This window comes from Myotis lucifugus, unplaced genomic scaffold (genome assembly GCF_000147115.1).
Source record: "Myotis lucifugus unplaced genomic scaffold, Myoluc2.0 scaffold_112, whole genome shotgun sequence".
NCBI classification, from domain to species: Eukaryota; Metazoa; Chordata; class Mammalia; order Chiroptera; family Vespertilionidae; genus Myotis; species Myotis lucifugus.
In genome coordinates, this window is record NW_005871160.1 from 90,724 (window position 1) to 116,938 (window position 26,215).

Sequence of the window (26,215 nt, forward strand, 5' to 3'; positions counted from 1 at the left end):
GCAATTGTCACTGCTTTTCTTGGTGCAAAATTAACATCATAATGATTCATAAAGTGTTCAGGCTAGGGAGATTTGCTGCCTCTGACTCCAGAAAGAGGCCATTTCATAGAGAGCCCCTTAAAAAAATGAACTAGGACCTTGCTTTTTACAATGCAGTCAGCTTCCTTCAATAGCTTATTAGGAATACAGAAATTCACACCCCCATACCAGACCTGCTCTATCAGAATCTTCATTTTTAACAAAAACCCCAGGGACTGTGTGCACATAAAGAACGAGAAGTTCTGATCTAGGAGACATGGGAAAAACTCAGGGCCCCAAATATCTTCCTCTCCTCATTATTCTATCACAATAGATGTGGGGCTTAGCCATTGAATATACAATAGTCCACACAGAGAAAGGGATTCACCAAAAAAATAAAAATAAAAAAGATTTTTAAAAATATATTTTATTGATTTTTTACAAAGAGGAAGGGAGAGGGATAGAGAGTTAGAAGCATCAATGAGAGAGAAACATCTATCAGCTGCCTCCTGCACACCCCCTACTGGGGATGTGCCCACAACCAAGGTACATGCCCTTGACTGGAATCGAACCTGGGACCTTTCAGTCCGCAGGCCAACGCTCTATCCACTGAGCCAAACCAGTCAGGGCATAAAATAGATTTTTGAAGACCCACTCCCAGTTTTGCCTGAGCCTTTGTTTGCTCTGGGAGCTGCCTTTGAGAGTCCTCCTGACCACTGTTGGTAGCACATGTATCCAGGGCAGGGACCACTCAGGTCTAATGTCATTTTTTTAAAAGATTTTTTAAATGGATTTTTAGAGAGAGAAGAAGGGAGAGGGAGAGAAAGAAATATCAATGTGAGAACAAAACATCAATCGGCTGCCTTCTGCATGCCCCCTCCCAGGAATCAAACTGTCAACCTTTTGGTTCATGGATGATGCCCAAACAATGAGCCACACCAGCCAGGGCCTAATGTTATTTTTTAATGAGATATTAGATATTTTCTCATGTCCAATATTAGATATTTACTAAAATGTGTGGGGGTTTTTTATAATCCTCACATGTTGATATTTTTCCCATGGATTTTTAGAGTGTGGAAGGGAGTGAGGGAAGAGAGAAGGGGAGAGAGAGAGAGAGAGAAACACCAAAGTGTGAGGAAAATATTGATTGGTTGCCTCCTGCACGCATCCCAAAGGGCCAGGGATCAAACCTGCAACCATTTGGTGCACAGGCCATTACTCTAACCCAGTGGTTCTCAACCTGTGAGTCGCGACCCCTTTGGCGGTCGAATGACCCTTTCACAGGGGTCGCCTAATACCATCCTGCATATCAGATATTTACATTACAATTCATAACTGTAGCAACATTAGTTATGAAGTAGCAACGAAAATAATGTTATGGTTGGGTCGCAACATGAGGAACTGTATTTAAAGGGCCAGAAGGTTGAGAACCACTGCTAACCACTAAGCACAGTGGCCAGGACTAAACTTTTTTTTTTTTTTTCAAAAAATGGAATAGTTTCTAGATATGAATGAATGGTGTAGTAGATGATATGCAATAATGGTCAGTACACTCTTGCTTCCCCCTCATGTTTATAGAATTCTAGAATGTCAAGGTTTAAAGATACCTCAATGGTCTTGTAGGTCTTACCTATACCTTACACTACCTATTCAGCCACTCTCTGCTTGAACACCTCTGATAATGGGGAACTCACTACTTAGACCAAGGTAGCTCATTTAATTTTATGAAAGTGCAAATGGTTAGAGAGCACTTTCTTCCTTTTGCTAAATAAACATATCTCTCTGTAGCTCCTTTTCTGTGAGTTGAGAGTTCTGGTCTCTGAGCTCCATGGACTAACTCCACCTCTTTTTCCAAAAACTAGCGCTTCAAATATTTGAAGCCACTCACCATGCCTTCTCTTCTCTAGACTCAACATCTACATATGCTATAAGGTATAAGGAGAAAGTAGGGTTAACAATAATTTCTTATCGTTTGAAATTCTCTAACCTGGCTACTTTCTTCTGGATATCAACTCTATACCTCAGTTTATGTCCAACAGCATCAATGGGTTAATACTTTCATTCATTTATTCAGAAAATGTTTATTGATTGCCTGCTTATAGGAAGCCAGGCACTCTTCTAGGCACGAGAGATACAGTAATGAACATAATCAACAAAATTCTAGCCCTCATGGGGCTTACATTCTAGCTATGGAAGAGAGCGACCAAATAATAGCAATAATAGTAATATTGAAACTAGAGAATAATAAGACATGTTAGACTAAAGAATGATAATTGGCCCTGACTGGTTTGGCTCAGTCGATAGAGCGTTGGCCTGCGGACTGAAAGGTCCCAGGTTCGATTTCAGTCAAGGGCATGTACCTTGGTTGCGGGCACATCCCCAGTAGGGGGTGTGCAGGAGGCAGCTGATCGATGTTTCTTTCTCATCGATGTTTCCAACTCTCTACCCCTCTCCCTTCCTCTCTGTAAAAAACAATAAAATATATTTTTTAAAAGAATGATAATTGCTATGGAAAAAATCTGAAGCTGTGTATAAGGGATAGAGAATTGCTGTTTATAAAGAATGGCCAGAAAAGCCAATATTTGAGCAGAGACCTGAAGGAAGTAAGAAAGTGAACCATATGGATATGGGAAAGAGCATTCCTAAGGAGAGAAAACAGCAAGTACCAGGGCTCTTGGTATGGTCATGGAACAACAAAATAGCCAGTATGGCAGAAATTGAGCCACCTCAGAGGTGAGGAGTCAGGAGTTGATTATAAAGAGACTTGTAAGCCATTAAAAAGACTTTGGTTTTGTTTTTCTACCAGATAGAAAACCACCACTAATAGGTTATAAACAAATGAATGACATAATTTTATTTAGTGTTAGATGGACCTCTCTGGTTGTTGTGTGGAGAATAAATGGGCAAGGCAAGGAGGCCAGTGAAGAAGGGGGAGCATAGAAAAAAACAGGGAGACTAGTAAAAAAAACTATGGTAATCCCCCTAGAGAAAGATAGCGGCTCAGACAAGAGTGGTGATGTGAGGCTTTGAACAAAGGTCATTCAGCAAGTAATCTTGCTAAAGTGGTAGTAGGGGGAGTAAATAAGTAAAGTTTTTGTTAATGTATTAAAATAGATTATTGTAACCATAAGATGTATTATGTAAGCTCCATGGTAACCACAAAGAAAATTCCTAAAGAAAACACACAAAAGAAAACAAGAAATAAATCAAATGATGTCACTATTAAAAAAAAAATCCCTCTGGAAAAAAAAATCCACAAAACACACACACAAAAAAAAAAAAACAGCAAGAGTGACAAAAAAGCTAAAAGACAGAACACAATTAATAAAATGACAATAGTAAGTCTCTATCACTAATTACTTTAAATGTAAACAGATTAAAATATCCTATCATAAGAAATAGAGTGGAAGGATGTATTTTAAAAATCCAACTATCTGAATTTAGTGCAAAGCTTCTCAACAAAATATTAGCAAACTGAATTCAGTGACATATTAAAAGGGTTATACACCATGACCAAGTGGGATTTATCCTTGAGGTGCAAGGATGTTTCAACATATGAAAATTGATCAGTGTGATACACCACATTAACAGAATGAAAAATAAAAATCACATGATCCTCTCAATAGATGAAAAAAATAGCGTCTGACAAAATTCAGTACAATATTATAGTAAAAACTCTCAACAAATTGGGTAAAAAGGAATGTACCTCAACGTAATAAAGGCCACCTATGAGAATCCCACAGCTAATATCCATACTCAATGGTGAAAGGTTGAGAGCTGTTCCTCTAAGATCAGGAACAGGGCAAGGAGGCCCACGCATCACTCCTATCCATCATAGTACCGGAAATCCTAGATAGAGAAGTAAGGAGGGGGAATAGGCAGTTAGTATTCAATGAGTATAGTTTCAGTTATGCAAGATGAAAAAGTTCTAGAGATCTGCTCTACAACAATATGCAAATTAGTTAGCAATACTATACTCTTAGAATACATTAAGAGGGTATATCTCATGCTCTGTATTTTTTACCACCATTAAAAAAACACACAAAACTATGCCATCTGGAGTCATACACACATATGGCTGCGAAAGAAGCCTGGGTCCCAGGTGCCTGCCGGCAGCCAGAGGGAAGCCCAGGTCCTGTGTGCTGGAGAGAAGCCAGTGCCGGAAGCCGGGGGAAGGAAGGCCTACTCTTGCACAAATTTCCTGCATCAGGCCTCTAGTAATTATATATTTTTAAACAGCTCATGGAGACAATTTCTTTCCTAGTCCATTCTTCTATGCTGCATTTTATAAGTTTTTCACTCTGTATATCTGTGTGCCTCAAGCAAAACAATTGAGAGACCCATGAACCCATCATGGCCTGACTCATATGATGCAATTGCCAATAACCCTAATTCTGGTTTATAGTTCGCTTGTCCATAATTACAGCTGCAGTCAAATGCTTTCAGCAGTAACATCAGTCGGGAGTTGCAGCTCCCTCCCCATCTTGGGGAAATGGAACTGTGAATATGTTTCACAGCAAGGTTTGCTGCTTTTTTGTCTGGAACACTTTTTAATTGGGTATCATTTGGAAATTTCTAAGTTCCATTTTGGAGCTTCTGGTCACTGCATTACTTACTGAAGCCCAGAAAACTAGTTACGAGGCATGCCTAAACTGTGTAAATGTCAAAACAAAAATGACTACCAACACTGATTTCTCCACAAAATAAAAAGAGGCATCGTCTTGTCCTGTTTAAAATACATGTTGGCAAAATAAATAAATAAATAAATAAAAAGCAAAGCTGCAAGAGAAAGCACTCATGAGGTTAGGGTTGAAATTGCACTTCTAATTTAAGGGTTTTGACCTAGTTAGCAGGGTTTTAAATCATGGGGGTTTTTCAGAAACCCACAAACTGTGTAAATGTGCAAGTTTGGTGTATCCACCCAAGTCCCTGACTAGAAAGAAACAGTCATCTTTACCTTTGCCCTTCCCTCCCCACCCACACCTAGTGAGTCACCACACTCTATCCATTCCACCTATCCAATGATTTGGGAATCTACTCCCCCAGTTCCCACCCCCATTACTGCTTGAAAAGGCAATTTAAGGATCTCATTACCAATTAAGTGGGTAAGTGGTTGGCCTAATCCCACTTCCCACCTCCAAATTCTCCTACACATAGACGCAAGAGATGGTTTTACTAAAGCACAAATTGGAGCCTGCTCTACTATTTAAAAATACATGATGGCTCCCTGTAGCACAAGTTAATCTAAACCTTTAACTTGGTACTTCTTCAACTTTATCTCTCAAAGTTCCCCATTACCCCTCCCAGCCTTCTAGAGCTCACCCCAGGGCCTATTTGCCAGCTTCTGAACCACCAGTGCTGTACGCACTTGGAGCATTTCTCTTACTAGCCCTTTTCTCTCCAGGAGATGCTAAGTTGGTATATTGACACCCTACTCATCTTTTAATATGAAACTCAACCTTCATCTTCTATGAAACCTTCCCCAACTCTTTCAGGACAGTCCTGTTCTCTTTCTGACATGCTTCTCTGTTATAATTTATTCATTTGTTCATGTTTTACCTTCACCAAATCTAACAAGCAGCTAAATTCTGGGGATATGACCTTAAATAACACAATCATGGTTCCTGCCCTTGCAAAGCCCTATCTTCTACCACCTGGCTGCCAGTCCATTGTCTTTTTATTCTATTTTAATTAGCGTCTTATCTCTTTCAGTGGAACACAAACTCTTTGAGGAAGGGGATAATGTTTTATTCAGGGCCCAGCACAATGAGTGATTCCCAACTAATATCTATCTATTGGGTTTTATTTAAATTGAATTGGCTTATAGCTTAAGTATATATGTTTTTGTACCAATATGTACTTGTACTTAAACCAAGTGGTTTATTATAGCTTGTACTTTAGTAGCCACACACTCTCCTAGACATCTCCTACGTGCTCAGACCATTCTTAAACAAACAGAAACACTGTACAAACACCTCACAAGCATTGTGGAGAAAAGGTACAGGAAGCACTTATCATAGCGCTTAAGAAACACAAACTCCTCTTCGGCTTAATTTGCGTAGTCTTTTGTTGTTGTTTTTAGATTTAAAGTAAGTTCATCTTTGTTTCAGTTTGACGGACTTTAATGGTAAGAACTTTCAACAAAGCAAGTGTTTTCTTCTGATCCATCTCGTCAAATGGTGGCCATCCAGCTAGCAGTATTAGAGGACTTGCCAACAGGAGTGGGACAAGGTGAATATTGAAATTCCTGGTCCTCACATACAACTTGGCAAACAGGGCTGGGTGATGGGGAATCAGGTTCCAGGAGAAGCTCCGACATGACTAACTTCTGCAAAAAATCACCGCGTTTCTCTGTTGCTCAGTTTTCTTACCTGCCAGGGATGGGGGTATTAATAGTCCTCTTACCTCCCTCGAAAAGTTTTGTCGATAAAAATATAATACCTATTAAATTACCCTGAGAAAAAAAGGTAAAAGCTTATCAAATGTGAGGGGGTGTTTATAATAGTAAGAGCTTATGAAACACTGTCTTCACAGGTCCCTCTCTCGGGGATGTCCCCAAGCATATGTGTGTCTGTTCGCAAATTGATATACATATGGTCAGGGATTTAGTGAGAAGAGATAATAAATCCCCCCAAGTCCTCTTGGGGCAGATAAGGAACAAGTAGAGCCAACCCTCGGTGACCTGTGATAACAAGGCCAGGGGTAATATAAATAAACACATTTCACAGATTATCCATAAATGTAACTTTCACCATTACGACCTCTAAACTCTTGCAGAAATTCCTTAAAAGGAACCAAATTCATTTAACCTGGACTCATAACCTATGTGAGTTTCACCACCAGTCCCTGCCTCTGTCCATGCCCAGATACACCTGCAAGAACTCAAAGACCAACCGGTGGCAGCGCAGAAGAAGCTGCCGTAAAAATTGCTGATTTCCCCGAGAGAGGTCAGTACATTTTGTTCCCAGAGACCTGTTGGCCTGCTGGCCCTGACTACACTTTCCCAGGGCAAGGAGGAAGCAACGAGGGCCTGCCAACCCAGGAAACCCTGTTCATGGCCTTAAAACAGCGATTTCCCCCAGCCCCCGAAAGAAACTTGTCCCTCCAACTGATCGCTGGGCAGTAATGAAACTAGGTCTTGAGTAATTTCTAATCCAGAACTGCTCTACAGATGTTTCCAAAGCTGGAATGGGAAATGTCTTAGACATGAATAAATCTGTTCTTTGAATTATTCAGCAATTCTTCCCCTGACAAGCCCTGCGAGGGAGTTGCCTTCCTGTCACTTCTCATTATGATAACTTTTCTTTGCCTTCTCTTTGCCACTTTTCCTGAAATATTGGCAAGATGACTCAAAACCATTGTGAAAAGCACCTTGGGAAGTAACTTCTGCAAAACAGCAGCCGTATAGGTGATATGTGGCTTAATCATACCCAGTATCTCAGGATCAAAATCTGGGCAGGTAAGAAAGCAAATAATCATTGACACCCTCTTAAAGGAACAGGAATGACAATGAGAAAAACAGACAAGTGTGATCCTCCCACTTCAAGGCACTTGAACTCACTCATTGATCCAACAAATGTTTGTGGAGTGTGTGTTCCATGCCAGACAGTCCCAACAGAACATGTGGGATCTGTCTGTCCAGTTGCTGGAACACCATCAATAACTACAGTGGGCGATTCCCCTCTAAGTCTGTCCATTTTGCATTTATGCCAATGAAATAAGTAACTGACTCCCTTAGAAACAGCACAAAATAGGGCAACCAATCATCCCAGCTTGCTCAGAACTAAGAGAGTTTCCCACACACTGGGAAAGTCCAGAGTAGACTGACATGAGTTAGTCACTCTAGTACTGGGCATGGAACCAGATCCAACTCTGAGCTTCAGATCTTCTGTTAATTGGCTAGGCTTGACCTTTGAGAATCTTTTGTGTGGACTTTTTTTTAATCTTTAGGCCTTCAGCTTCCACATCTGTAAAATAAAGTTGCAAGACTAAATCATCTCTAAGGATTACCTTCCAGCTTTAATATTTTACGAGTAAATTTAACGTCTTTTAGGATTAAAATGGGTCTGAAGTTGCTACAAAGGTATAGGGAGTTCCTTGAAAATCTCTGTCCACAAATAAAAATAACACCAATTTGAAATCCTGTTAGGTTCCCAACAATTACAATGATCTATTCTAAACTTAAACCACTCCTCTCAATTAAGCATCAGAGTTCTCTGCCTCAGTGCCTGGGCAAACTTAGCCCAGTACAGAAACATTCTAGTCTGAAATTGTGGCAGGGAAGCTTGGCGTCTGTTTTGGAAAGATACAGTTCAAATGCATATTTAGCTGGATTGCTTAGCAATTAGGCAGAGTGATGAGCTCAAAGTATTTCAGGTGAAATAGACTTTTGTTGTCATTAGATGCCTTTGTATGGGAGCAAGATTGTAGAAGGATTCACACACCATAAGAAAGGCACTTCTTTGAAAGAGAGAGACTGTAATTTAAAAAATAAGGGGGTGAGGGGAAGGGTGGAGCCTGATCCCAATTCTAAGACTAGTTTGGAGAAGTTTACTATTCTTGGACCTTAATAGTCTCATCTGTAACATGGTCAGACAATGTAATTTCTTGGGTCATGTGAGGGTAAACTTATTAATCCTCTTTTATAAAATAAAATCCATACATACATAAAACTTTTTACATAGTGAATATATTTATATATAAAATATCTATATATTATATATGTATGTGTTATATACATACTAGAGGCCCGGTGCACAAAAATTTGTGCACTGGGGGTGGGGGGTCCCTCAGCCCGGTCTGTGCCCTCTCATAGTCTGGGACCCCTCGGGGGTGACCACTTGCTGCCTTAGGCCTGCTCCCCAGGGGATTGGGCCTAAGATGGCAATCAGACATTCCTCTGGCAGCCCGGCAGCCCTCGGGGGATGTCCACTTGCAGCGGGGAGCAGACCTAAGCTGCAGTCGGACATCCTTAGCGCTGCTGAGGAGGCAGGAGAGGCTCCCACCACCACTGCTGTACTGGCAGCCATCAGCCTGGCTTGTGGCTGAGCAGAGCTCCCCCCTGTGAAAGTGCACTGACCACCAGAGGGCAGCTCCTGCATTGAGCGTCTGCCCCCTGGTGGTCAGTGTGTGTCATAGTGACCAGTCATTCCCAGTCTTTCTGCTGTTAGGGTCAGTTTGCATATTACCCTTTTACTATATAGGATAGAGGCCTGGTGCACGGGTGGGGGCCAGCTGGTTTGCCCTGAATGGTGTCCCGGATCAGGGTGGGGGTCCCGCTTGGGTGCCTGGCCAGCCTGAGTGAGGGGCTGATGGCTGTTTTCAGGCTGCCTGCACCCCCTTTAGGGTGGGGGTCCCCACTGGGGTGCCTGGTCAGACTGGGTGAGGGGCTGAGGGCTGTTTTCAGGCTGCCCGCACCCCTTTCAGGGTGGGGGTCCCCACTGGGGTGCCTGGCCAGCCTGGATGAGGGGCTGAGGGCTGTTTTCAGGCTGGCCACACCTTCTTTAGGGTGGGCGTCCCCACTGGGGTGCCTGGCCAGTCTGGATGAGGTGCTGAGGGCTGTTTTTAGACAGGCCAATCCTGCAACTGAAGCTCCCAGTCTCTCCTTTTTTTCTTTCTTTTTTTATTCTGGGATTTATTTACCTTCTGTAATTGAAACTTTGTTGCGGCTCTAGCTCCGAGGCCGGCTGGCTGAAAGCAGGTATCTGGGTTTGTATAGCTTCTATAATTGAAACTCTGTTGCCATCACTGGCGCTCTGAGGCCGCTGCCGGCTGAAAGCAGGTACCTGGGGTTTGTTTAGCTTCTATAATTGCAACATTGTTGCATCCGGAGCTCAGAACTCAGCAGCGGCAGGCAGGGAACTTGGCTTCCTCCATCGCTGGGGCAACCAAGCCTCATGTTCGCTTCAGCTGCGTGGCTGCTGGCTGCCATCTTGGTTGGCAGTTAATTTGCATATCACCCTGATTAGCCAATGGGAAGTGTGGCTGCCGGCCGCCATCTTGGTTGGCAGTTAATTTGCATATCACCCTGATTAGCCAATGGGAAGCATAGCAGAGGTATGGTCAATTACCATGTTTGTCTATTATTACCATGCTGTTACATTCTTAGATATAAAAAGAATTTCAAAATGTGAAAATGCTATGCAAATCTAGAGGAACATGTTGTGAAAAAAAGTAAGTTCCAGAACCACTGTCTTTAGCTCCTTCGAGTCCTGTAAGATCAGGTTTGGGGCTAACCCAATAGTCACCCAGATTGAAATAGAAAGTAATATGTCATTGAGAACACCTCCACGTCTCGGAACAGCATTTACCCTTAAATTGTGATGGACTAAAAGCAATGTAAGAATATGCCATAATCCATAGCATCCCATGCTGAGAAAGTCCTCAAGAGTCCCCTTGTCTGATGATGCCTTCTCCAATTCAGACAAATGTTCACCCAGTCCCTCTCTGAGCAGTCAGGAGCTGAGACTGCATATGCCCATAAGATAGAGTCTTTTTGTCTTTACTTAATGCTTCTTCACAGATTCAGCTTATTACTGGTGGACTGATTTCATTCTTTGATATTCCTGAAGCAAACAGAAGCTTAGCTCTGTGCCTACCGCACACATGGGCACCCAATAAGTGAGTGTCTTCCTCCCTTATTCTTTCTCCTTCCTATAAAAATCACTAGCTCAAGTTAGGTCACAGTTAGCATTCTTTAAAACAAAACAAAACAGTTTTCCCAATGTCCCTGAAGACCTTCTGTGGGCTGACAGCAAGCTGTCCCTCTGGGGACCACCTGTGAGAATTCAGGAGGAAGACAGGAGAGTGAGGCCATGGTTTGGCAGAGAGATAGATCTGAATTCTATTTGCAACCAAAAGAGGCTCTCTCGCCTTTAGATTAGCAAATAGCCCAAGAGCAGTTGAAATTACAGTTCCACGGCAGAAGTCTGTTGCTCTCCCAGCCCAACCAGTTGCCTCGCAATGCTGTCCTGGGTTCAATTTAACTTTCTTGTCAATACCCCGGTAGCAGGTAGTTAGAAAGCAATGATCTCAGGACCTCCCTCAAAACGGCAGTGTTTTTCTACCCCATTAGTGTTGAGATAGCAGCGTACAATTGCAGGTTGATTTATCTCTCAGTGCCGATCTGTGGCTACATTACTGGACACTTCCTCCACAGCTGACGCCATCAATCATGCAATCATCTGAATGGCTGGGCAGCCCTTGCTCATCTCACAGAGCCACACTTGCTGTTTATCTCACGTGCCGTCTCTCACTCTTGTCAGTTTCAAATCTGCTCCATTCTCATTCTCTTCTGCTGTCCCCTGAGGGCTCTGTCTGGGACATACGATTATTCAGTATTTACGGGGATGTCACTTCAAAAATTTCACCATTGCAAATGACACAAATTCAGGGGTTTGCACAGAATTGGCTGTGCCCCAGCCACCATTTTGACTGTGTATACCATGATGTAAATTCCACAACTACCCATGAGTCTTTAAAACCACTGACCTGGTTCAAAGAAAGCTTTAGGACGGGAGTATGGCATTTGCTAAAATCCTTCCAATTTAATTATAAAATTTCCATTTTTGAGGAGGATTTATTCAATGCTCTATTTTTTTTGGGGGGGGAGAATCTAATTTAGAAATGTTCCCATGATTATTGACATTGTCACACAAATCAAGCTTTATCTTTAAAGCTCTAAAATGTATCATTAGGAATTGTCCACATCTCGTTGTCAGATATATTTGTCTTTAATGATGACGTTTAAGTGCTTATTTTAGCTCACACCCATGCAACACTGCTGATGTTCCACAATCTGTCCTAAGCATATATACACACACACACATTTAATCCTGAAATCAAACCTGTGTCCCCATTTATTTATTACTGTAAAGAGATAATTTGGACAAACTGTTTAAATAGAAGGGGAACTCAAATGTATTCATCACATACTATATGCTTGCCTTTTACACAGACATTTTCTTTCAAATGCTGACCACAATTCAAGAAGATAAACATAATTACCTCTGTGTTCATAGATGAGAAAGCTGAAGTATTGAAAGGTTAGTGGACTCAGTGAGGTCACTAAGCCAGCATTTTAACCTGTACTAGTATCTGTCTGATTCTACCTGTTCTACTTGCCAATGCTCCGCAGTGCCCATCTCTATCTTTGCTTTTAGAACGAGATCTGATGATATTCTTGGCTATTGTCAAATATTCTTCTCTGAAGCTTGTACTCAATCCTTGGCCTTGTCATCTTATCAGTCCAAGGTCAATCATCTTTTTATGTATCAGCCTTGGTGGCTATTTACTTTGCCAAGATCCATCATGAAAGAGGCAGCTAAGGTAGAAAGTGTGTTGCCTTTTCCCCAGATTGGACTGGAATGATCCAAAATTTGGAGTTGTCTGCATTATTTGGGCCTGCATTTGGGCCTGGCCACGTGGGCTGATCCAGCGTAAGAAAAAGGCTTCCTCCTCATGGTCCAGCCAGGCTCACTGGCATTCTTCCCCTGGGCCTGGGGCCAAAGGCCCAGCTAGGAAAACATTCACTTAACCTGCTTTGTTCAATATAACTATTTCCCTTAAAGGACTTCATGGGGCAGTGACTAGTTGAGGGGAGGTAAGTATTTCTTGGTCCTCTGGCCAATCTCAGCCAGACACGTTGAAGGAAGGTCCAATGGGCCAGCAGAGTCGGGAATTTGGAGCATAAAATGGCAGATCATGAGGGCAATCCATTCAGGCCGTTCAATAACAGGGAGGCCAGCAAAGAGGATCAGGGGGTGAGGGAAGACTGGAGGCCAGTCTAACAGGAAGGTGAAGATCACAGGAGGCAAACGTGGGAGTGCTGACAGCAAACCCAGGCGTGGTCTGCAAAAGCAAGTATCCAGTGTCTCTGATGTCTCAAGTGAGATGGATGGGGCCATAATCTCAGCCAATCACCTGGATAAGTTGTCAAAACATACTACTAATAATAAGGCTTTATTCTGAGGCAGGCACTTTGTTTTATGTGTCATTAACTCTCCTAATCTCCTCAACGATCATATGAAGCAAGTGATATCCCTATCCCAAATGTATGTATAAACTTGCCCAATGTCCTGCAGCCCATATCTAAATGAACTTAAACACCCAAACACGGTCAAGCTGGCTCTAGAATCTGTACTCTTAACCACTTCCCTGCCTACCACCACCTCTTGGAGCTGAGGTGAGGACTCAACAGTGGGCATGATGGACTCGATCTACAATGGAGAACACTTGTTTTTAGTTTAAGCATTTGTTTAACCCATAAAACTTTTACAACAACCCTATGACATAGTGTGTTGGTCAGCATTTGGTCAGGAAAACAGAAGCTACTTTGTATGTTCCTAGTATATCAATAATTCCAATGCAGGGAATTTTAGAAGCTTACACAGCCTTTTGGAAAGGCTGGGCAATGTTGTTCAGGAAAACCACCAAGACCTGCTGCATCTGAGCAACGGGGCTCATCACCAGCCCGGGGCCACTGCACTTCCTAAGGGCCTCTGGGAAACTCTCACTATCTATCTCGGCCAGCAACTCAGAGACAGGTGATTCTCAACAGGCTCACCTGAACGGCAGTTTGAACCTCACATCCTCCTGCGCACACATCTGCTGGTAACAGCCTCCTTTGGAACATAGTGCCACGTCTCTTCTGCCAGGAAAATCTCACACAAAATCCTCTCCTTGGCACACTATACCCAAAACCATACATACAAGGATATTCTAGGAGTGGTACCTCCCGGCTTCTTCTCAATGCACAGGAGACCTCCAGGGTGGTACAGATGCATCAAGTTGACAACAAATACTCTGGTAGAGTGAGGTGTAACTATTTTTCCATTTTACAGTTGACAAAAGTGAGGCACAGAGAGGTTAACTGATTTTCCCCAACTCACATAACTAGTAAGTGATAGAACCAGGATTCAAACTCCGAGTTTGGCTGCAGCACTCTGGCCATTGCATAAGATTGTATCCATGAAAGACTTAGCCCAGTAGAGCTTGGCCTAAATTAAGCTGTTGTTGTTGTTGCTGTTTGTTATATTACTTGTGTTACTATATTTGATTTTCTCATAATTATCACAACTGGGATTGCCCAGCTATTACTTAAAGAATGTTGAATACCCTCACCAACAGTCTTTACCATATTATACACCTTCTAAGACCACCTTGGTGAATTTTCTTCCCCTAATGAGCATGCTCTCATGATTTAGTCCCAGATTTCTAAATAATTACTCACTATTTTTTTTTAAAAGCCAATGTCCTGAGTAGCCACAGATGTACATGTATGAATATGAGCACACATGCACACACGTGCACACATGTATGTGCTTACTCATACACACAAGCACACTTTGGGAACAGCAGCAACAGAACCATTTCAATTGATGCAATTGTTGATGGCGAGTTCCAGGAGCTTCACCCAGACAATCCCAGCTGGCCAATTATTGCAGGCACCCTGTTCCCACAGATTCACCACACAGAAAACATGTCAAAAGCACTTGGAAACAACCCTAGCCTGCGGCATGCTGAGAAAGGGAAACTCAGCCTCGGACGTGCTGGCTTTGGGCTGCCGGGCGCAGCCCAGAACGCATGGGGGATCTCTGATTCCATCTCCAGGTACCGCAGAGAAGGCTCTGTAATTGGAAAATGCTGCCCAAGCAGAAAGTTGGCCTTGTTTAATAAACAGGGCCCTCTGAAGAAGTTTAAAATTGTCCAGAGAACAAACGCAGCCCCTCATGTTGCCTTCGGTGCTTTAGAACTAGCTAAAATTGACTGGTTTCAGCCGCCTTCTGCCTCTTCCAGCTCATGTACCCATGCAATTAGGCAGTTAAGTAGATGCAAAATATTTAAAATCCCACACACTTCTCATCAATCCACTGGTCAGAACTTTTTACTTTAAAGTAAGTGATCAATTTGCTCTTTCTTCATCCCTCTTCTTTCATTTCTAGCCATCTCCCATCATTCTTAGAAGAAGAAAATAACAGGAGGAAAAAATCAGAGGGTGTTTATCTTAACTCAGCAATTTCGTGAATTCTATCAGATGGTAAGAGCAAAAATAATAAGTTAGGAGATTTCAAATGAAAAGGCAGAGCAAGGGCAAGATCACGTGGCTAATAACACATTTTGTAAATGCAGGGGAGAAAATTATGCATGAATACCGAATTTCCGCGATAGGGAGGTGAACAGCCTGTTTAACGACTGCAAATTCAATGCCGGGAATCACATCATTCTGAACAGGTATATAGTATTATATTTCGATTGAGAAAGGAATGCCATGCGAATGCGCCCGGCAAAAAAGGTAGCAGAGGAATATTGCATCTTTAATGGGATTTTTGATTCAAATGTGCTGAGCCAAACCATTTAAAATTGCATTTGAATAGTAAACAGATAACATCATCATTTTAAAAAAACCTGCACGCTCCTGCCAGATCAACAGAGAGCCTGCAAAGTAAAGACAGGGAGAAGGAGGTGTCAGCTCTGCATAGAAAATAAAATTAGGTAGCAATTCTCAGCCACGGGGCCTTCTTCAGACCTCAGAAAGGTAAAGCAAGGTTAACTCAAGCCTCTGTCAGCACAACTCCGAGAAGACTTCAGGGCCTGGAGTTCCCTCCTCATCAAAGGGTCTTTCTCAAACATGAATTTAGGTTGGGTGGAGGTCTATCTTGCTTCTTCCACCAAATTGCTTTAGTTTTATTGGTCAGTTTGCATTATCAGTGTGTAGTGGGTGATAACTGGGGAAAGTGAAGGAAAACATGCAACCAGGTAGTGGTCCCACAGAATTAAAATGCCAATGTTTCGCCCTCACCGGTTTGGCTCAGTGGATAGAGCATCAGCCTGCGTACCAAAGGGTCCTGGGTTTGATTCTGGTCAAGGGCACATACCTAAGTTGCAGGCTCCTCCCTGGTGCAGGCCCTGGTTGGGACTTGTGCAGGAGGCAACCAATAGATGTGTTTCTCTCACATCGATGTTTCTCTCTGTCTTTCCCTCTCTCTTCCACTCTCTCTAAAAATCAATGGAAAAATATCCTCGGGTGAGGATTTTTAAAGTTCTATCTAATAAAAGCCTAATATGCAAATTGACCGAATGGCAGAAAGACTGGTCAGCGGGAGGCGGTGCAGGTGAGCGGGCGGCTCCAGGCCAGCCAAGGCAGGTGCCAGCAGGCAGAGGGAGGGGATGGTGATCAGAGATCAGCAGCAACCGGGGGTGGTGGAGGGGCGATTGGGGGGTGGGGCCAGCCCCTCTTCAGCCAGCACCATCCCCCAATCTCCCAGCCAGTCATTTCCCGTAGAGGGAGGCCAGACTGAAGCTTAGGCCATCAGTCAGACATCCCCCGAGGGCTCCTGGACTGCGAGAGGGTGCAGGTAGGCTGAGGGACTCCCACTCCCCTCCTCAAGTGCACAAATTTTCATGCACCGGGCCTCTAGTAATAACAATAAAAAGCCAATGTTTCAAATGCAGAAGACATCTAAGGAAGTCCAAGAAACCATATTAACCACCCACCACCCACTACTAGCCCAGCCTCAGTTTCCCGGAATCCTCCCCAATGCATTCTTATGTTTCTACATAAATGAAAGCTAGCCCTTTGTGTGCGCTGACTTTCCCACAGCCCAAGTTTTCCAAAAATCTTTTTTAAAACAGCATTTCCCTACATAGAGTATATAGACCAATAATTGGGGGGGTGAGGGAGAATGTCTATTTTTATTAGCATTCTTCAGGAGAAATTCCTGTGAGGGAGGAAGAATTCCATGGGGGAGAAAGCACAGATGGCTGTCAACTGAGGAATTCCTCAGATTTCTAACAGAACTTCTGAGCCCAGAGTTTTCGGGTCCGCCCATCAGGTAGTGTCATTTTTCTCTTCTCTGAGTAAAGTGTGTCACCAGCTTGCCATCTAGGCTTCTGCCCAGTGGCTTTTCCTGGAGAAAAGCATCATCATTGAGGGGTTGGAACTGTGCACCTGGGAAGCTGACTTGGATGCTTCTGGTGTGTTCCAGACTGAAGAGGCATAGCCTGAAGCTGCGGGAAAACCACTTCTTGCCTGGGAAGCAGACAGGGGCCCGGTCACCATCGACACAGCAGGGACACGGAGGGCATGCTCTGCCTACATGATGACTTCAAGGATAAGGATTTTTTTTTGTTATAGATCAGTAACTTTCAAGTTTTTATCTATAAATGTTTAAACAGTCAATGATTAAAACATCACAAAATATAAAACGGTATTCAGATAAACATTCTCACTGGTGTCTCTCAATGGCCCTGTTCTCCTCTCTTTGAGAAGATGACCATCTGTTAGTTTATTGTTATTCAACTTTGCACAGGTTTTTAATATGTGCCCAAGTCGTCACCTCTTGGCCTCCTCAAGTGTCTTGCAGGCGTTGGCATTCTGGACTTCTCAGGTCTTGGATTTGCTTTGAGCGTCAGATTTCTCTGGTCTTATACTGATCATTTTGCAAGAAAAGAAATAGTATCTTTTTTTATCCACTTATTTTTCTTTCCATTATCTACTGATGCCTAATAAACCATCCCCAAACCCTGTGGCTTAAAACAACAGCTACTTATTTTTTCATTGCGATTCGGGTCAGGCTTGGTAGGATGTAGAGATTTCATATAAATGGAAACATACTATGTGGTCTTTTGTGACTGACCTCTTTCACTTAGCATAATTTTTTCAAATTTCCTCCATGTTGTAGCACGTAGCAGTGTTCCATTCATTTTAATTGCTGAATAAAATTCCATTGTATGGATCTATCACAATCCATCCATTCATAAGCATTTGGGTTGTTTCCACTAAAAATGTTCTCAAGAGGTTGTCTCTGGGGAATGGTAAATGATGAAATGATGGTGGGCTGGGCAAGAAACTACTGTTTTTCATAATACATCTGTGATATTATTGGATTCTTTAAACTGTGTACATCTCTAACTTTAATAAAAATAAAGTAAAGCAAACCAAAAAAAAAAGTATCTTGTCATTCTAACTCGGGCATCCCTAACAGGAAGCAGGAAGGTAGTAAAAATGTTTCCCCACTAACTTAGTTTCCTAGGGTATGTTTGATCACTGTTTTGGAATAGGAAGACTGTTTCCCTCAGGTAAATTCATGTTTCTGAAATGACCTTTCACTAATGATAATAAAAGGAGATTAAAACCAGTTGTACCCACCTAAACATTAGTAAGTTCTCTTATACTTAAGGATAGATTTTTATCTCAGAAAACTCGCAGATGATATTGTAGTATCTACAATGACCATCTTTGGGTTTTATTTGCCCAGCAATCATTACCCCTACTTGGGCAACTGAGCCCCATGTTCATTTGAAGAGCACTCCCCGCTCTCAGCCCATGCCTTTCAGGTTGAACTGACAGGAGTTCCAAACCACAAGACTGGAGTATGACCCTTATCAGGTCAGTTACAGTCAGATTCCCCTTGACTACAGTGATTGTTCTCGGACTAGCACATGATCCAAACAGGCCAATGAGAACCTGCTATGGCCCTTTCGTTGGCTCTCTTGGGAAAGGGAAACTCCCCTCTGTGCCTGGAGTTGCTAACCCTGTAGATTCCTCAAACCAGAGCTGCAGGCCATCTTTCCCCACCATTGCGGGACCTGGCCTGAGAAGGAAGCCATCCCAAAGGAAAGCAGAACTGAAAAATAGAGAAAGAGGTAATCTAATGTTTTCTGCCTGGATCCAATTCTCTCCTGTTCAAAAATGTGAACTAACTATTCCCCTCTTTGCTTAAGTCATTTCAATTGATTTTCTACCACTAACAACAAAATGAACCCTTACATAGTATTTAATTGCAATAGCGCTTGACCTACACTTATCTATTTAAAGCTGAGAATTGGTTTGTTCATATCACCTATACTATTATAAATAGTACACACAGACAGAGAAAAACATCCTCCCCAAATAGTGTTGCTTACCTCTTTTTACAGATGCCAAGCATCAAAATATGCTGGTGCCAATTACCAGCCAGTACAAGGTATTCAGCTAGTTTGGAAACCTGGTGAATTTCCAGCTGGATTAATCCTTCAGGTCCTCATCCTTATTCTTTAGGGGCTGATATTGAGAATTGCAAGAGCTCATCTAGTCCAGTGATTTCTATTACAGTTAGTTTTGAACCCACCTGACCCCAGAATCAGAACCTAGAGGAAGCGTGTCCAAGAATCAGTCTTGCTAACAACAACAAAAAAAAGCCCCTCAGTGGGCATCAGCCTCCAGCTCAACATTATCTCTGATCTAGTCACACCACCCAATGATCAAGTGAACCCCAAACAGCTGAGCCCTACCCTACCCTTCATGAGATCAAAAGACACTTCTTTCAAATATCTAAATTCCTACTGTGAACATTTCTACTATATCTTCTTGTTTTGTCTCAATAAATATACAAGTTTTGTTTGCAAGGAAAAACATCACAAATTGCTTCAACTTACTAACCGGCATCAATGATTAGCAAATTAGTAGACCCCTCCTACTTTTGCTGATCCTTCTATTTTCAGCAGTTAAACGTTAGTGATTTAAAATCCTTTATTAATAACTTTTACCAAATACCAACAGTTAAACTGGGGAACCAGAAGAAGAATCTCATGATCAAATCCATCACTGTGCCCAGCTCACTATGCATAGTGTTTCATTGGTGTCGATAACCTAGCACAGTGTTTTGAGTAAGAGTACGTTTCAATAAATATTTGTTGAGTACCACCAGCTACCAGTTAAATGAAAGAATTTACTATATCAAGACCAGAACATATTCTCAATGATCTCTTTTGATAACCTTGCATCTTGCATTCACCTAAGGAAATCATTGAAGAAAATGGCCACTCTATATAGCTCAGCATAGAAGCCTGCAGCCATCTGGCACTCTCAGGCCCGTTGCCTGATTTCAAAACCCTTAGAGGTCTCAGAGATGATTTATTTCTATTCCAAGCAGATCAGAGACTGCAAATGTAATTGCCCACTTGGGCCAGGCCCATCAAGGAGTAAAAGCAGGGAGGTATAGGATTTATGGTGGTCCGGTTTTGACACACTTTCTTTTTAGTCCCATGAACCACTCAGCCTCAGTGTCGGAGAGCCACAGGGTCTAGAGCAGCATGTGTTCACTGTGGGATTGATGTCATTTCCAAGGGGCAAAAAGTTCTTGAGGGTGCAAAATGCTTAGATGTTACAATGATTTGTGTGCCTCCAAAGGGCCACAGTATATAAACAGATGTACAGGACATCCATGGTACAAAAGTTTTATGGAGATAAGAAGGCAATTAGGAGAAAAGCAATGTCTCCAATGGCTCCTCAGGAGAGCAAAAATGATTAAAATGTTGAGAAACATTGTAAACAGAAGAACTTAAGTATCTAAGGGGACAGCAAATTCTTAGCTCCAACTGATTTTTGGTCGTGTGAAAAAATAGCCTGACCATATTTTTCAAGAGAAAGCATAAACCTGGGTATTTTGATAAAATTTCCCAATCATTAAATGTTATTTTCTTTTAATAAAACAAAACAAAACAAGAATTTAAAGCCCTAGCCAGGTAGCTCAGGTGGCTAGAGTTGTCCCAATACACCAAGGTTGTGGGTTTGATCCCCAGTCAGGATACATACAATAATCAATGAATGCATAGATAAGTAGAACAACAAATTGATGTTTCTGTCTCTCGTTCTCTCTCCCTTCCACTCCTCCTCTCCCTCCTCTTCCTCTTCTTCTCTCTCTCTCCCTTCCTCTCCCTCTAAAATCAGTAAGTAAATTTTTTTAAAAAAGAAAGAAAATTAACAAGAGTCCTTGTGAGCCAAACAAAATATGTCTCCAGGGCCAACTGCCAGCTGCTGGTGTACAATTAATACCCTCAGGGGAAAATGAAGAAATTGTTATATCCTTAGAGCATCTGGTGGTTACCAATCAGTTAAGTTTGACAAAGAGCAAAAGCATTATTCATGTTGCACCCTTTTAGGAAAAGTGTTCATCACTTAATCTAAAAGGGAAACCATTTGCCGACTGGCAAATTTGAGAAACATTTTTCTGACACTTCAATTTTAACCAAGGTGTCAATAATCTTGGAGAAGAAGCCTTAGTCATGCTGATACTGTTGTAATTTAACCCAGGTGTAAATAACTGGAAAGGAGCAGAGGGAAGGCCAAATATTATAGGTATTCATTTGTGCACCTTTGCCAGGAAACTGCAGTTTAACACTCCCCAGGAAGCCACCAGACAGGGGGAGAATAGACACATGAATGGACAATTTCACAGGTCTGGGTGAAATAGAGAAGGTACTTGACTGTCAGTCACACAGAGTAGGTGTGGCCACGGCAAAGATCCCATATCCCATATAATAAAAGGCTAATATGCAAATCGACCGAACAGCAGAACAACCAGTCGCTATGACATGCACTAACCACCAGGGGGCAGATGCTCAACACAGGAGCTTCCCCCAGCCTGCAGGCCCCAGGCCAGCAGGGGACCCCCCGGCCCCGATCACCCCACCAGTCGCCCCACAGATTAGCCTTAATCGCCGGCCAAGCCTAGGGACCCTACCCATGCACAAATTTCGTGCACCAGGCCTCTAGTTTAAAAATATTTAATCTCTTAAACTCTTACGGAGTTGGCCCTTGGGCTCTTGGTTCTCGCCCTTGCTTTCTTGTGCTCCTGGTTTTCTCCAAGGGACAGAAAGGCCCTCCTGCTCCTGTGCTCCTGCATTCACCCACGTGGCCCACAGCCGCATGGCCCCCCACAATGGACTGATGGACTGCACCTCGCCCAATGCTACAGGACTCAGATCCTTCCTGGAAAGGAAGCTCTGGACACTGGCTTTGCCTTTAGCTCTGCTGAATCCCCAGCTGCACCTTTTCCAGGACTGGATGAAGGGAAATGGGACTTTGGAAATCCACAGATATAATTCCATGCAAATAAAAAAGTCAGCCTCCTGTGCGAGTCTCAGGAAATTCTTCTTCTCAAGATATTGTAAGGACCCTGACCCTCAACACCCAGTGGAGAAAGGGATCCCCCACTTTTACGTATAACAATTCCAGTGCTATTTTTATTTATTTGTTTATATTTTTATTGATTTCAGAGAGGAAGGGAGACGGAGAGAGAGATAGAAATATCAATGATAAGAGAGACTAATGGATCAGCTGCCTCCTGCACGCCCCACACTGGGGATCAAGCCCACAACCTGGGCATGTGCCCTGACCGGGAATCTAACTGTGACCTCCTGGTTCATGGGTCGAACCTCAATCACTGAGCCATGCTGGCCAAGCTCCAGGGCTATTTTTAAATGAACAGAACAATGATCCTATGGGAAGCGGGCTTGTGATACATTCAGGCTTTAAAAATTCTGCTTTTCAAACCAACAAATCGAGCTCCTGCATAAGTAGAGATTTGTTTATTCTGCTTATCTCAAACCACAGTGAATATTGTCCCTGTCTCGGAATGGTCAGATTTCCGCATACCATATCTTAATTCTGCCTTAGAAAGATAACTCCCAAAAGTTAGAGACTGTGTTTACTGAACTTGCTAGACTCACACAAAAGGGTGCTAAATATTTGATGATAATCTTCCCATTCTTTGAATTAATATGAGTGCCAATCTAAACAGCACACGTTGAACGAAATTTTATTTTAATTGCCTTCCCCACATTCCCTTCCCTTCACATAAATTCGAAGAATAACATTAAAGTCAGCTCTAAAAAGTATGCCTTTCCTCCTGCAAATGACATGAAGACATTAGTTTCGCCTTAATCACTTTTCATGTGAGCTGCTTAGGAAGCTCCGCATGCATTTTTTATGTGTCAGATACTCCCCCCACACACACCTCCTCCTCACCTTCCTGCCTTTCTCTCCCCTCATCCTTTGACTTTGGATAATCTATTTCCTCTAAGGCAGTGGTTCTCGACCTTCCAAATGCCGCGACCCTTTAATACAGTTCCTCATGTTGTGGTGACCCCCAATTTCATTGTTACAAATTGAACATAATTAAAGCATAGTGATTAATCACAAAAACAATATGTAATTATATATGTGTTTTCCGATGGTCTTAGGCGACCCCTGTGAAAGGGTCATTCGACCCCCAAAGGGGTCGCGACCCACAGGTTGAGAACCGCTGCTCTAAGGTATTTGGTGATTTTGTAAAAAACTTGTGTTACCTCCAGGTCACTAGGACAGTGCTGAGCATATAGAAATACTGGTCACTCAGCTATTCAATAGGCAAAGATGGAAAGAAAGTGTCAAAATCTTTGGGAGATTTGGGGGCCATCCATGAGACATTTCCCCCCTGGGCTCCATGAAGCCTGGAGCAGCCTGGCCAGCGCTCTCCATTCCAAGATGGGTGAGGACTTTGTAATGTTCCTCTCTGTGCTCACCTACGGGAGTTAAGTTCGGGAATTAAAATTTAATGAAGAATCAAGTTTGAAATTCGGCACCAGGCACAATGCTTATAAATACACCACACTGATACTACCCGGGTCCTATAAATAATACATGGACTGTTGATTAAAATTTTCATGTAAATTTCTAAAAACTTTATTAAAGTTGTAAAATAACTGACAGGGGTTGTTTACAGTTAGGTGACAGCTTAATTAATCAGCTGCCGTCTGCACTGCAATAAAGACTAGAAAGTGCAGATTCTCCACTTTATTTTTATCCCTGAAGAATGAGCCAGAAAACACAAAATGGTCTCCCTTTCCAGCACCAAATTATCTTTCCTTCAAAACAGTCCGAGTATTCATTGTGAAGCATGAGAGCACGTAGTCTGCCTGCTCTAATAATTAATCTGGAAAGGACACATCTCTGACATTGGCCTGGTGAGGCACTAAAGGGGTAACCAGGGAACATTTATTCACACTCAGTCCAGAAATGATACTTTGGTACAGAGCAAATTTTCCACTTTTAAGTCACTAAACAATTTAATTGTGTGTTAGAAATAAAAAATTAAACACACAAGTCACCACCATATGAAAGGAAAACACGCACATCAATAGAGCACATTGCGGGTTTTGGGAATTCTTGCTTCATGAGATTGTCCCCTTTTTAAATGGGAATATCCCAGAACAATCTCAAAAAAAAATAAGATGATGGTGAAACTAATATTTTACATGCTTTCTTATTACTTTATCATTGCCCTTTTCCAAGAGTTCTGTTAAAAATGAAATACTTGCCGAAACCGGTGTGGCTCAGTGGATAGAGCGTCGGCCTGCGGACTGAAGGGTCCCAGGTTCGATTCCGGTCAAGGGCATGTACCTGGGTTGCGGGCACATCCCCAGTGGGGGGCATGCAGGAGGCAGCTGATCAATGTTCCTCTTTCATCGATGTTTCTGACTCTCTATCCCTCTCCCTTCCTCTCTGTAAAAAATCAATAAAATACACTTTTAAAAAAAAAATGAAATACTTTAGGAATTACAGGATTCTCTTTCTTAAGGTAAAGTGTTTGTCATAGTTGATACAGGTTCTATTCCTTCATTTCTTCACTCAATGAATTTACTACCTACAAGACACTATGATAGACACCTGGAGCTTGCAAGGGTCACTAAATGCAGTTCCACTGAAAGAGCTTACAGTGTGTCAGGTAAGATGCATCATGGACAAAGATAACTCTGTGGCACAGAGACTGAGCCAAAAGTACTTCTATTCAAATCCCAGCTCCATCGATGTTTCTAACTCTCTATCTCTCTCCCTTCCTCTCTGTAAAAAAAAAAATCAATAAAATATATGAAAAAAAAAAAAAGCATTTATTCTAATCCTGCCAGCAGAATGGGAGAGCAGCAGGTCATCCACAAAAAGCTGCTCTGCCCCTCCCCATAAGCCAGCTGCTCATATTGGGTAGAATGACAAAGATTACATGGGGAAGTAGGCAAAAGGGTATGTCAATTGGGCAGTTAACAGGTAATACAGGCTGGAGATTTGCAAAGGCCTGTGGGTATGCAAAGGCTGGGGGTCTTCAAGGGGCTGGTGGCTCTGGTTTCTGCAACAAGGCTGTTAATCTTTCCATGATAATAGGCAGCTCCCTGATGGGGAGGATGGGCTGTGTTTCCAGGTGAGCTCCCAGGTCCCACATGCAACTCCCAGCCAGGTTAGAATGTGTCTTCTTTAATCAGACCCAAACAATCACGGTTAACAGAGCATGATTAATATGTCTCATAATTATAGCTGGTCCCCAATATTCTATTTCTGCCCCTAACAAATCTGACCTGTAATTCTCAACTTCCTCATCTGAATAGATAGAAATATTACTTACATCATAAATGTGTTATGAGGATTCAATGAGATAATTCATGGGAAGTCCATAGCATAATGTCCCATAGAGTTAGTTTTCTGAAAAAAGTTAATTCCTCCTCTTCCTATAATTGTAGTGCTATTGTGACTGTGGTTGTTGCTCAAAGCAGTGATTGCCAGGTCTTGAGCTCTTAGTATTTAACAAGAAACCATGGCCTGTCATTACCCAGATCTGCATCCTTTTACATTGCCCCATCCCCTGGTTATCTCTAATAACTACCTCCTCCAACCATGCTTCAAATCCAGCCCATGTTGCTGTCTGCCAGCTTTAAACACCAGCCCTGAATTAACCATTAAACACAATAATCACCTGCTTAGCACACAAAGGGAGGGGAAGGAGGCACCCTGCAGTGTTTCTCCCTTGCCAGCATGTCCTTAACTCTTTCAGGGTCACTCTCAACTTCAATGGAATCTTTTATCATCGTTGTTATCTGTCATGTTCAACTTGAAACTGCATTGCTTTAAAAAAAATGTTTTCTTAGACACGGTGAGTGATTAAAGTTTAAAACTTTGGTTTGAAGTTGTCCTCAGACATCACAATGTTTTCCCATTTCCTAGAGTGAGTTTCTGCTTCCCTTTAGGTGTAAACACAGCTGGCTGGATCTGGCCAGCACTTAACTCATCTGCTGATTTGGGAGAAAGGGGGTTTAGATCTCCACAAGGGGGTCGGACTAGATAATGTTGAGAGGTCCTGGAAAACTTGAACTCCATGGAAACAGTGATTGCAGTCCTCTCTCCGAGCTTCTCCATAGCTACGTGAAAGCATCTATCTGGAGGCGAGAGAGGTTGTGCACCACTGTGTGTGTTAAAGAGCTGCAGTAAGGTCAGCTGATGCCTTACAATCGCTCCCCCTGGGCATCCCCATTGCTTACAATAAAGAGCTGAAGGCTCCCTTACATCTCCTTTCAGTTGCCCTATTAATCTTTCATCTACTCCTGCTGTGTTCTCCTACTTCCTGTTACT